The following is a 13,205-nucleotide window of genomic DNA, read 5'->3' as shown; positions in this document are numbered from 1 at the left end:
TAAAACCTTCTATTCTGGGAGGCGAAATCCTGCGGCGATGGGCAGGCTGCCCCTCCAGTCTGCCCGTCAACAAGCGGGATTTCCACTCACGTGGAAATTTAAAGTTTGACACTGGTGTTTTTTGTATATGGGACAGAGTAATACCTTCCCTGTGGTCTGTTTGTGTCAGGATAGTATTCAAAGTAAATCATCAGATTTTGCTTCATTTTTGCCATTGTTACATTATTTCCTGTATGACTTTTTTTTTTTCCTCTCAAAAGAAATCAGCTATTGCTTCACATAGAAGCTTTTGAGAGGGCTTTTAAAAAATAAATTAACATAAGTGGAAATTTTTCTACAGTTAAAAAGCCTCTTTTCCAACGAGACACCGTGAGGCCTCACAGTAACACATGCAACTGAGGACATTTTAAGCTTAAGCTACTGGCATCAGACAAAGAGGAATGTGACATTCTGTGGAAGCAAATGCAAAAACTAAACCATCAGAAATGAAATGACAGGTAGAATTGGAATGTAACCCTCTCTCAGTTTATTCATCTGAGGTGGTGTTACTGCAAATTAAATAGTATAAACATTTTATATGGGACCTTTTTATATGAGACCATTCTTCCAAAGTTAGAGGATATTGTAGTTCTATAATAGTGAAGTTTCTATTAGCACAGTTTGGGAGAAGACAGCTTGTTTCTGTGATTAAGAAAGCAGGACATTTGTAAAGTCTATATATAATAATTGGAAAGTATATGTATATGCATACTTAGAAGAAGAAAGAAGAATGTCTGGAGTATACTGCAGTAACAAGCTATTAATATTGCAGAGAAGCAGACCCACGTCTCCTAATAACAGCTTTTGGTGCTCACAAAATCCTTGCCCAACAGATGCAACCGTGGCTTTATCAAGGACTTCTGGTGACACTGTAAACCATGAGAGTGAAAAAATGCTTCCTGCTGCAGTGTTCCTGCCCCTGCTGCAGGAACAGCACAGACCAGTTTGCTTCAGACATTATATCTTTATCAGGCTGCGTGGTGAATTAAAACTAATGCAGCGCACAGGAGTTTAGAAAAACGTGTGAACTGGTGGTGCTGTGTCCTCTGGCATTGCATATGCAGATTTAGATAAATACCTTTAGCAAATGCCGAAAGGTGTTAGTAAATAGGATCATTTTGTATAGTATAAGAAAGGCTCAACAGTCTATTCTGCTGGGCTAGAGACCAAAATGGTTTTAGACATTTGTTATCGAAGCTGGATTTTCAAGAGAAAATAGGAACTCAATGGAGTTTTGCAAATATGCGTGAAGTTGAATGTCTGCTTTAGGCATGTAATTATTTTAATTTGGGTATGTAAACCAGATAATTATACATGGAAACAACTAACTGGGCACATTTTAATTTCCTTTTACCTACACAGGCACTCAGGAGAAATCAGAACTCTGCATTTCCTACCTGCACCAACACCAAAAAGATCTAAGGTTCTGTATCCTGCTCCGGATCCTGGTACAGAACGGTCTTTGAAGTAATGCAACCGTATAGTTTTCAGTGCCCCCGGCCGTGTCAGCTTGCTGACCGCCCCCTTCTCCTTTCATGCTGCCCCCCGGGAGCTCAGCTTTGCTGCGCTCTTCCTCCAGCCCAGGACTTTCCTGTACGCTCAGTTTCTGTGCTGCCCCTCGTTCTGTGTCTTTTTAGATTTGTGCACAAAGGCAGAGAGAAGAAAGGAAACGTGGGATGTGTCTTTCTGGGTTTATCAAGAGGATTTTTTAATTTTGTTTTAAGAAGTTGCAGTGAATATAGATAGACAAGGGAAAGAGCCAGTGCGCATATGTACCGTGAGATACAGGAATATCTCAGTAGGCATTTTACTATATTCTCTGTTTCCCTACCCCTAGCAACATGCTGACAAATCAAGAACTGCCATCCTATATACAGTACTCCAGCTGTCAGCCTTAAGCTGCACGTCTCCTTGCCAGAGTACAGCCTTGCCTTTGTTTCAGCCTTGAAAATAAAATCACAAATTGTAAAATAAAGGGAAAAGGATTCTTTTCTAAGGGAGGAACATCACTAATCCTTCTTAAAGGTTCATAACTGCATTAACTGCTTTGAACGAGAAGCCACGTGCTGAATGATAATGGATTTGTACTAACAGTGTGGCTTGTATTTAATATAATAACAGCCAGTTACCTAAAGTCAACAGATCCACTACACTCATCTACTATTTAATTTTATAAATATTTTCACTGATTTAAATTGTTCTTGGTAAAAAATACTTATCGTCTGAACAGCCTTTGTTTCTACTTGATCATTTTTCAAGGAAAAGGACTTTTTGAAGCTGGTTCAGAAAGAGTCTTGCACTATGTTAATGTCTTAGACTTTCATCTCTTGTGTCTTAGGAATAGGTCAAAGGTAACGTTGAGTTTTGTGGGGCTTTTAAAAGTGCTGTGTAGGAGTGAGTGACTTAAAGAGGCACAGTCTGCATAGGTAGCACAAGTCTTACCTCGAACCATCCACGGTTTAATTAAAAGTCACAGACGGCTGTAGGAACAAGAGACCCACTGCTGGGTAATGCTACAAGTACTTTACAGATAGTGGTAGGCACCACCATACCCATTTTATAGGCGGAGAAACTGAGGCTTGGAGAGGCACAGTATTTCCCCCAAGATACTACAAGTATGAGACAAAGCCACTGGACCATGTATATAAAACCCTTAAAGAATACTGTACAGTAGCCATATGACATCTTCTAGTGAACCAAAACTAGGGATCTGTCAGCGATTGGCCAAAGGAAGAAAAAATGGGAAGATGCAATAGTGTGGGATTAGCTAGGTAGGGCTATTCTATGCTGAGGTATTTGGAAGCACATATATTTTTGTCACCAAGATGGAGGAAATAATTTTTTGTCATTTTCTTCTTCGTTCCAGGAAACTCAGGGGCTGGATTTGCCCTTCATCTGGGAATCCTGGCTAGAAGGGCAGTGCAGCTGGAATTTCCATGCAATAGCTTTTCTCAGAAATGTTGGATTTATTCAGCACGCGATGTATAGTTGATTCACACACGTGCGGTAAGTTTGATGCATCCCAAATACATCAGGTCTGTTCTACATGCCATTACACAGCACATGTGCACGTATTTCTGTCCAAAAAATCCCAGACAGAAATGTATCAGCCCCAGGTTAGCTCTTCATAGCCAAGGAAGGGCTGAGTGGATTAGGGAGCCACTGGCTGTGAGGAATATATTGATTCACAGCTTTGGAGACAATACCCATCATCTCCAATGCAAAATCCTGAGGGGAAATATGGGAAATTTCCATTAACAAGTCAGCTTCATTTCCCCCCATTCATTGCTTCAGGTTGCTTAGGATTGAATCTGTCCAAACCCCCTTTCATCCCTCAATATTCAGGAAGTACCAGCCAGGCTCTGATTTCCTTGAGAAAGGCTGCAGAGTGTCACTGGGAGCAGTTTGGGCCATTGCAGTCAGATGCAGACGACCCTAATCCAAGTTTTTGAAAAAGAGGAAACAAAGGAATCCTAATTAGATGGAATATTAGAAACTCTCATCTGGACTCTCATTGTTTTCAAGCCAAAGGTGATTAGAAAAAGTCAATGTTTTTTTTAAAAAATCCCTGAAACTGCTCCTTCAGTTTGCAGGAGCCCCTCATAACACAACAGGAGAAAATAGCGTGTAACATTTCCAAACTCTATTAGAAGGATGGTGTCTTGAACGAAAATGTTTGTTAATGCAAGAGGAAAGCCAGTTCGCACATGAAATGAATCCAAATGAAATTAATAAACTCAAGTATTATTAATATAATATCATGCAAAGTAATAAAGAAAAGTAAGTGCTGCAAAAGCAGGAAATCACTAGGGAAGATATGTGTTGCCCCAAGACTTAAGTTGGAATTAATTCCTAGAATCTTAAACACTAATTTAAAACTGCTTCATTGCAGATTTATTTTGAATATCGTATTTTGTCAGTAGACAAAGGGTAAGGAACACTAAGGGGCTGTGTTAAAAGCAGTTGTAGTTATCGAGGTCAGATGTCTTAATAAACTGAAAAGTATTCAGATATACTGTATTTCTCTGTTTCACTTGTAGAATTTTCTTCCCCTGTATCTTTTAATTTGCCAAATGATTTGAGAGAAAGCAAACCACCTACATTTAATTAGCTTTATAAATCAAAGGTGACAATTCTCTAGTAACCTGTATTATTTCCCAGCACGGCAAGCTAGAAAAATGTCGACAAGTTTATTTATTGACCTGTTGTGTTTTGCAAGGACAGCCAATGTTATATTGATCTGGCTATCCAAAATACTGTAGCAGGAGCAATAACATTCAAGTGCCAGTGTCTCCACATTATCACTATTCTGTAATCTCCCCCCCATCCGTTAGGAAAATGCAAATGCACCCATCCCCCAGACCTGCCCTCCTCTCACTTTCTGGAAGGATCCTTTTTGTTAGAAATTAAACAGAAAAGAGAGCGGAGACCTTCAGGATTACTTGGCATATAGTTTGCTTCTTTCATCGGAAGCCATCATTAGTAACTACTGTTGCAACTTTAATTATATCTTCACTAACAGCTCCCCCACCCCCAGCACTTTCTGTAGACCTCCCTTTGTATCGCCCAGGAATCCGATCCTGCAATTCTTCATGGGAAAACCTCTATTGAAGTCAGTGGGGTTGACTTCTGATTTCCTTAGGTCTCCCTTCTCTAACGTATGTATTTAAGGTGTAGACTTCTCTTGCTGATGCTTAAATGTATGAATGTGCAGAAGTGTTCGTGAGATCAGGATTTCCATTTTTAGTTAAAGATAAAATGGAAAAATAAATGAAGACTTCAGTATTTGACCTATTGGGATACCTCACTTGACAATCACTCATGAGTTAGGGTGACAAGGTCACGTTCCTTATTCTTTATTCATTTAACCGTTTTATAATTATAAATAGCAATGGAAAGCAAGCAATCTTCACAGTTAATAATCTTCCCAGACCCCAGGGTACAGATCTGGAAAATGGAGGAAACAATGGGGAAAAGTTAAAAATTCTTTTCCATAATTTATTACTGTCACGTAAAGAAAAAAACTATTTGGAAATGGAAGTTCATTTATATTTCTAGCAAAATCCATCCTGAACGTAGCAGTCAGCTAAAAAGATGCAGAAGACACTAAAAATAGGCCTGGAATATTATCATTATTATTATCCAGTTGCTGTTCCCTTTTTCCCATGTGCATTTTTATGCAAATATTGTTAGTTACGCCACCTCCAATGATCCTTAATTCCCACTGAAACCCCTGAGAGCTGAAGGCCTTCATCATCACGCCATTATTTTATATATTGAAACACGGCTGAGGACAGAAGGTTCGGCTGCGGCAATTGCCGCGTGCTGCTGCCATTCCCCGGGCAGATTTTGGGGTTGCAATGACAAAGGCCACAAGCCAAGAAATCGCTTTCACACATGCTCAAATCCTGCCCTCCTCAAGACCACGTTTAAGTGCGTGACCAACTTTAAGTATTACCTTGTGCGTGTTGTTAACCACACGCTTAAGCGTGGTCTCAAATAGAGATGCATTCCTGAATCCAAATCAATTTATCAAAATAGCTGCAGGTGAAAATTCTTCATACGTGCTTTCTGTATAAGGAAATATGCGTGGTCATACAAGTACAGGCCTGTGTTGCTGTTGATTTCAGAAAGAAAAGTGAAGTATTTAGTTTCATGTGCAATTTAAAAGCTGCCTGTGGAAAATCAGGACGTTTTCCTGAGTGTTACATTGGTTAGATATTGAATGCTCAGAAGTCTAGCAATTAAAAACCAACCAAACAAAACCCCCCAGCATTTCAAAAATAGATATAGTTTTTGTATTTTAGACTTCCTTATTTTTTCTAGAACGTTTCCTTATAAAGCCCATTTCACACTAATACGTAAATTTTTAAAAGTAAAATATTTGTATAATCTTGTCGTTCGAAAATAATCAAAGTGATACAAGATACACACTGGGTACCCAGATGAATAATATTTTGTTTTTCTTTGCGAACGTCTTTTGTCCTAAAGCCGGAGTGAGAATCTAGAAGAGGGCCCCACATGATTGATCACCACAAGCATCAGAAGGAAATGATTCACCACAACACTGTAACTGAAACTGCTCCAACACCTGATTGCAAACTTCACACCAGGGGTCTAATTAAGTGCTGTACCTGCTCAGAAATCGCTGGCACACACAGGACACCTCAGCCAGTACAATTCCAGCTGTGAATACCCACTACTATTTTTGGTAGAAAGGTACATTGCATTCAGAAGCGAATGGAGAAGTTAAATATGTATATATATGTTTTAATGATGAGAATTATTGTTGTATTATAACTCCATTAACACTTTTTTTTTTTTTTTTAAAAAAAAGGTAACAGGACCTCAATATATATCTGAAAATAAGCATATGTGTATTTTTCTGTCTCATGATAGGACTGTTTTCAGCTTCAAGGTTTTCCTGCTTTTCCCCCGAACTTTAAGGTCTAATACTAACATTTGTGAAACATTTTCAGAATTGGCAACATTAGGAACATATTGTTGGAATTTAGATATAAACCAGTACATGAAACACCATCCAGTTACCCACGCATTGTGCTCACAACTAAGCCAATGCCTCAGCAGATTTATCATCAGAAATACAAGTTTGCAGTCTGCAAACAGACACCATGTATTCCTAGCAAAGAGCTTATACATAGTGATTAGAAATAATGCAGAAATAGCTGGCTTTAGGGTGTTTTGTTTGTTTGTTTGTTTGTTTTTGGGGGGGGGGAGGGAAAAACACCTATTCAATTCTTTTTAACCTGCCAATAGTTATATGACTGCAAATTAATGTACTAAAATACAGGTTTTTATAACCAGCATCCAGCACTGTAGTGTTCTTTTTCACTATGTGGACCATGTCATTTGTTTTGACAAATAAAATATTTCTTCCCTTTCCCCTCTTCTCCTGCTTCCCCCACTCAATTTAAATTTAAAAATATTTTTGAATACTGTTTCAAGCAGTAAAAGAAAAAAAAAAAAAGTCCTAAAATTTGGCAAGAGTGTGGAACAATTTGGCAATAACAGAGTGTGATTTATCCTCTGTTCTCGTTTTCTAAATGACTCTGATAGTTTGACTTGATGAGATGAAGAAATCGGTGAGCTCCTCAGGAAAGCAACATAAAAAGCCAAGCTGTGAACGCAGTGTCACAGTGACATCAGTTTGATGCTCCTAAAAATAAAACCTAAATCTCCATCACAATCACAGGTCGCACCATGAGCAAAGTTCATTAAGCACCTATAATAACAGCTACATTTCTTACTAATGACGTGTTATTTTCCCTTTAAAAGCCTGCTAATTCTGTGTATGCAGAGAGCTCCAGTCACCTGTGTTAGTGATGTCTGAGGGAAGATTTAGGCAAAATATTTCTTTAACTTGCCCTATACAGCGGCTATGTGTGTAGACCCCATAGTCCTGGTGTCTGTGCAGTATTTGCAAAAGAAAGTTCTGTTTTGCACATGTGCAGCTGGGACGGGCCGAACTGCGGGGCCTTGCCTGCGGTTTTTCCAGGTGCCTTTCTTGTTGCTACGTTAGAAAGGCAGAATGGCAGAGAGTGCGGGAATGAGTCAATCCACAGCTGCGGGATTTAAACATACGATGACCAGTCATCTCACAGCCTCCCTAAGATAAATTACATATTGCATTGCAAATTTGCCCTAAACTGCCGACTTCTGAAGATGTTTTTCAATAGGTATGCATATGCATGTTTTTAATGTAAATGAGAGTTGGAGGACTAAACCAAGGTTTCCTGTGTATTTTGCCTTCTGAATTCACTGCAACCCTGAGCTCAGTAGCAAACTGCTAATTTCATCCTCAGCAAATTCATTTTCTCTGTGTAGACAGTTGGCAATCTCATCCATGCATGTTTCCAATATTAAGCAGAAACCTACTTCTTGTTCACTGCGCTTGATCGAGAAAGACAAAGTGTACATCTGGACTTGTCCAAATTTCTCTAGCAATCAAGCTCAAGATTATGGGTCACACTTTCCAGTTATCTGTAATCAGATATCAAATTACTGCTCGAGTTAACTCAATACTTTAGGAAGGAAAAAAAAAAATATCTAGTACTTATTAAAAAAAAAAATAAAAATCACAAACTCAAGAAATAAAATTCTTTTTCCTCTAAAAACAGACCAAGGAGATGTCTCCCAACATGTCTTGACCACTCAGACACAGCCAGAAGCTCAGAACCAACCTGAAAACAGCAGTTCTGGAGGGTGAAACACTGAACCACCATCTCCTCCTGGGTCACCTCACTGAGGTTCACTCACTGATGCCTTTCAGGTGTCCAGGCACATGCAGCTGGAACCACTAAACTATTAGGCCAATTTCATCAATCAGTGACAATTTGCAATCAAAATTAATAGGGATTGGATTCACATGCAATTGTTTTTAGCTAGTAGGCTCTGCTGCTATTATTGCATAAATGTTATGACTCAGATTTAAAGTTAAAAAAACCCAAAAAAAAATAAAAAAAAAAAAAACAAGCCAAAAAAACCCCACCAACCTACAACATTCAGTAGCTTAGTAGTTAATAATACTAAGAAAAATAGGATACTTCAAAGTAAGTTTTATGAAAAGGTCATATAATAACTTTTCAGAATATTATTTCTCTTCCTAGTTGGCAGAAAACAAAAACAAGCCACCTGCTTTTAAATAGCTTTGCAGCTACTGGAAAACAAACAAACACAAGATATTTGCAAAGCTACTGAGAGTTAATCTTCTTTACAATAAATAAAGCAGTGGAAAAAAAAGCAGGTTCATAGAAACCTACCAAAACCTCCTCCCTGCTCCACTTTGACCCCTGCAGAGATTACAGGGGTAAGGACACAGGTTAAACACGGTGTCAGTATTAAGAGTGGGTTTCAGTGCCTGTTTCATTTAGAGTTTTGAACGGACTTACTATATTTTGAAGGTCCCCAAATGAATATATAAAGTCTACGGCTTCTGACATGAGAGTAACGTGAAATGGAGGTTTGTGTGTGTGGAGCGGAGAACACAGGATCTCTTACCTGGGACGCAGAGCGAGTCACATCAGTGACCACCAGAAGAACAGGTCTGTGACACACAAGGGTTGCAATAAGCACCATGTCCCTCCCAGGCCAGGGGACTGACAAGGCAGAGACCAGCACACCCAGCAGGAACTGGGCAGCACCGACAGGACGGGGCTGGAGTTGCACTTGGTCTATAAGCAAGTGGGAGAAGATATTGATGATGCACTAAAACTGTGTGTGTGGGTGTGGGGGGTGATTTGGCTTGCAGAACAGAGGCAGGCTGATGGGAGAAAGCAGTGCAACTCTTTTCATACCATCACCTTCCCCAGAAACATCCCTTGATGCCACCAGCTCTGGCACCTCCTGTCCTCCCAGCTCCAGCATCCACCAAAACCATCTCTGCCTCTTTATTCAGCCCATCCCATCACTCTTCTCACCTGCCCTACATTCCCCTGTGCCAGCCATGTTTAACACTTTCTCTGCCAGCCGGCTCTGGAGGACACATGATGTTATATTAGCTGACGGTCATCACCACAAAGAGTCTTTTCTCTGTGTACACAGGCATTTTTCTTGACAAAGCAACACTTTATGCTTTGCAGGTAGTGGGCTAGCTCTTCAACTCCTCGCTTGTTTTTTACACCCAGTCAAACTCTGAGCAAAGATCAAGTTAAACGTGAGCTAACTTAAATGAGTTTTTCAAAACTGTACGGTGAATTTTTCATGAAGGGAAGTGCAGCCACTTCTGGAGTCAAATGCATCAGTTCATAAATAACACGCAAAAATTCACTGCAGTAGCAGAGGAAGTTTTAGGTGATCGTGATGTAATTTGTCACTTGTGGACTAATGGAGATTGGGTTAGAACATGCTCTTGCTTTTCTGCCTGTGTTCAAATGAACATCTTTGTTTTGCGTGCATCCTCTTGTCTAAAATCATTGTACACTGTAATAGAGGGTGACCACAGGAAAATACGAAAGAAAAAATGTGAGGAAAGAAACCACAAAAGGACACCACTGCATATCAAAATGTTGTTCCAAATATACATAGACAAAATTAAAAAAAAATAGAACAAAATTCCAAAAAGGAGATGGAGTACATAGATGTAAAATTAATTCCGCTGCTTAGCTGATAATAGGTATGCCAGAGTCAATCACTTTTTTTACGATTTATGAGTAAGTGAATAAATAATTATCAATCCATTTCTCATATTAATTTTTATTGGTACTAATGTTTAACTAAGAATTCTGGGATTTAAACACTCAACATTTCCCAAAGTAGAAGAAAAGCATTTCCAGAAAGGATAGAAGGAATTAATATTCCCTCTTTGTTTCGGAGCAAACTATCAAGCAACAGATAAACTTTACTCCAAATGAGAAAATAAATCAATGGTATAGTTAAAAATAATTTCCCTGCTGGGAGAGCGTCTATAATAGGCTGTATACATACTGTCCAGTTATGTTTCCAAATTCTAATTATACATGCTTCTTAGTCATAGCATTAATAACATGGGTTAATACTCTACACATGTATATGACCTCCACCCAAGAATTTCAGAGCATGTTATAAGAATTCATTAGTGAGCATTACAAGTCAACTTCATATATACAGAAACTGAAGATGGAAAGAACTGATGAAATTGAGTCATATGGAAATCCAGTGGCTGAGCCAGTAAAGGAGCCAGGTCTCCTAATTCTCAGCACAAGTTTTCCTATATACAATTTAAAATATTTTGTACAGACAATTTTTAATATTTTAATTGCAGAACTGTTTGTAGATCTCTTTATTTTACCAACAATAATTCAAAGACAACAGAAGTGATGTTTTGCGTAGTGTGTTAACTCCAGCGATGTCGCCAAGTCTTGCAATATTGGGGTTTTTTTCAGATTCAGCTCTGGGAGGCAGAAACGTTGTCGTGTTTCCATGAGAACCGTAAGTACTTTCTCCAAGTTATTTCTTTAGTTCTTTTTGTCTTTCTGAGCGAAAACAAAAGCTTGAAAATATGAACCGAGAATACATACAGTCTCAAAAGTCACAAACAAATAAAATGGAGCCAGTATTTTTAAAATCTGAGGCTTTGGGAAGCCATTTCTGCAGCTTTATTTCTAATACTGTTGTTTGGCAACACAGTCTTGGTAGTATTATACAAATAATGCAGATAGGCAGTAACAGTTTAAAATCCCCCACTTGTGTTTTGTCAGTTACAGAGTCAGCAGGTGCAGATTGTAATAGAGGAGAAACTCATCTCCTTGGAACTCATGTTTTCAGAGTATTAGACAGAGTAATCAGGGAGCCCTTTCCTTAGAATAGGCAGACATACAATTACAATGGGCTTTGATTTGAGGTATCAAGGTGATATATATATTTTTTCACTCTCCAAATATAATTATCCACTGGAAAACTGAATGCAACGAAGTAGCTTATATAGAGGAGTTTGCAGCACATCTGTTCTTTTTTGATCTAAATAAAACAGAGCAAGAAGCTTACTTGGTATCTTGACATAACACACTTCATCTTTGTGTATGCAGTGAGATCTTTCCTCTTGTAAACAAACCTCTTCCTGTCTCCTTCTTTTTCTGCTGATACCATCTATAGATCAGTATATTTTATTGCATAGTTCTGAATTTTCTTTTCCTCCTTTGCAATATGCTCTGCTGACTTCAAATTGAAATGAACTAGAATGCTTCTAGGTGACAATTTAGTAGCAACTGAAGCTGTTTTGGATTATCCATAATACATTTTTTATGAACAAATGTAGATGAGCGTATAGAGGTTATGTTTGTGGATGTATACTGCAATCCCATTTAGTTAAATTGTGTTTGATCAAGCCTTATGAGTCCATTGGGGTCAGTCAGTGAGGTTTGGGTTGCATCTGTATTATTCAGTGAATTAAAAACCTCACTAGCAAGGTCAAATCTAAAAACTACTGCCCACCTTAAATGCAAAACTCAACACATACAAGAGGATGTACAAATAAACACAATCCAGAGTTCTTATGAGAACAAGTGGAGATAAAGATCATCATGATAGGTATACTTAAGGAGAAGTAAAGAAGTCTGTAGTCATTAGGGCCACCTGGAACACCCTTCCAAGAGAAGCTCTGAGGTGACTTCATATGACCTGGTCCCTGTGGATGCAGGACATGGACACGCTGCTCTCAGGGTGGCCTGAAGTCTGTCCGGCTCCCAAAGGGCTGGTTGTGCCTCCCCACCTCACCCCACTCCTGCCTGCCCTGCATTCCTGTTGAGGGCAAAAAGAACCTTTTCCTTCATATTTCAAACATTACTGTAACCATAAGACGAAAACCCAATTTACAGGGTCTTTCAGACTTTAATACAAGTCTGCCTAGACCTTTCAGGAATGGCAGCCAGAGCTCAGCACCATCCCATAGGCCCATCTGCCCACACAGCTGGAAACGTGCTCATCCCAAAAAGAGCAGACAGAAGGACCACTGTGTTGTTATGTTGGGTAGGGAAGAGGCAAAGGTCTCAACTTCCCTCAGCCCCTTCTTACCCTGACATAGACTTTCACTCATCTTATACATCCCAGCACCGAGCTCCTCTCTTATGGGGAGGTTTCAGTCCACTGTAATTAGATTCCACAGATTTAATCCCTTGGGAATGCAGCAATTACCATATACCTGACAAGTGCTAAATGCTGCATTCCGAGGGGATTATCACCTCTGGCTGAACAGAGAGAAAAGGGGAGGGGAAGAGAAATTTCCACTTCCCCATGGGGTGGGGAGGAGGATGAAAACTGCCTGATTTGCTGCAGCTGCTGGTCCTCTGTAGGACAGGAAAGAGCAGGGCATCCAGGAGAAGGCATTCCTGCAAGGACCAGGCAAAATATTTATCTCTAATAAAAAGAATATGGATAATGCAGCACATGTGGGGTCACCCTTCTCAGTTCTCGTGGTGCTTGCTCCAGCTGGTGTGTGTTTACAGAGGGATTTTATTAATACCGTTGCTACATGGAGCAAAAGCACTACAGAATAAGTGAGATTAAGACAATTGGTTTAATAGACTTCAGAAATAAGTGAGATTAAATGAAAATCATGTATACAAAGTATAGCATTGGCACAGAAGAGGCAATTATATAGTGTTTTTGCACCCCGTGATACACAATTTATTACAGCTTGTTAAAAAGCACAGAGTTGGTATAAAGCTCCTTCT

The 13,205-nt window shown here is 39.3% G+C and overlaps 1 long non-coding RNA gene across 1 annotated transcript; it reads left to right on the top strand.

Annotated features, from left to right (window-relative positions):
* Positions 1–270: 270 nt before the first annotated feature.
* LOC110355791 (uncharacterized) lies at positions 271–8,497 on the top strand. Its single transcript, XR_002408699.2, has 3 exons — positions 271–1,462; positions 2,906–3,045; positions 6,031–8,497. It is a non-coding gene; the product is annotated as an uncharacterized LOC110355791 (long non-coding RNA).
* Positions 8,498–13,205: the final 4,708 nt, after the last annotated feature.

The sequence above is a fragment of the Columba livia genome, chromosome 16 (assembly GCF_036013475.1).
Source record: "Columba livia isolate bColLiv1 breed racing homer chromosome 16, bColLiv1.pat.W.v2, whole genome shotgun sequence".
NCBI classification, from domain to species: domain Eukaryota; kingdom Metazoa; phylum Chordata; class Aves; order Columbiformes; family Columbidae; genus Columba; species Columba livia.
The sequence above is the reverse complement of the archived record's forward strand: the minus strand, read 5'-3'. Positions and strand labels throughout refer to the sequence as shown.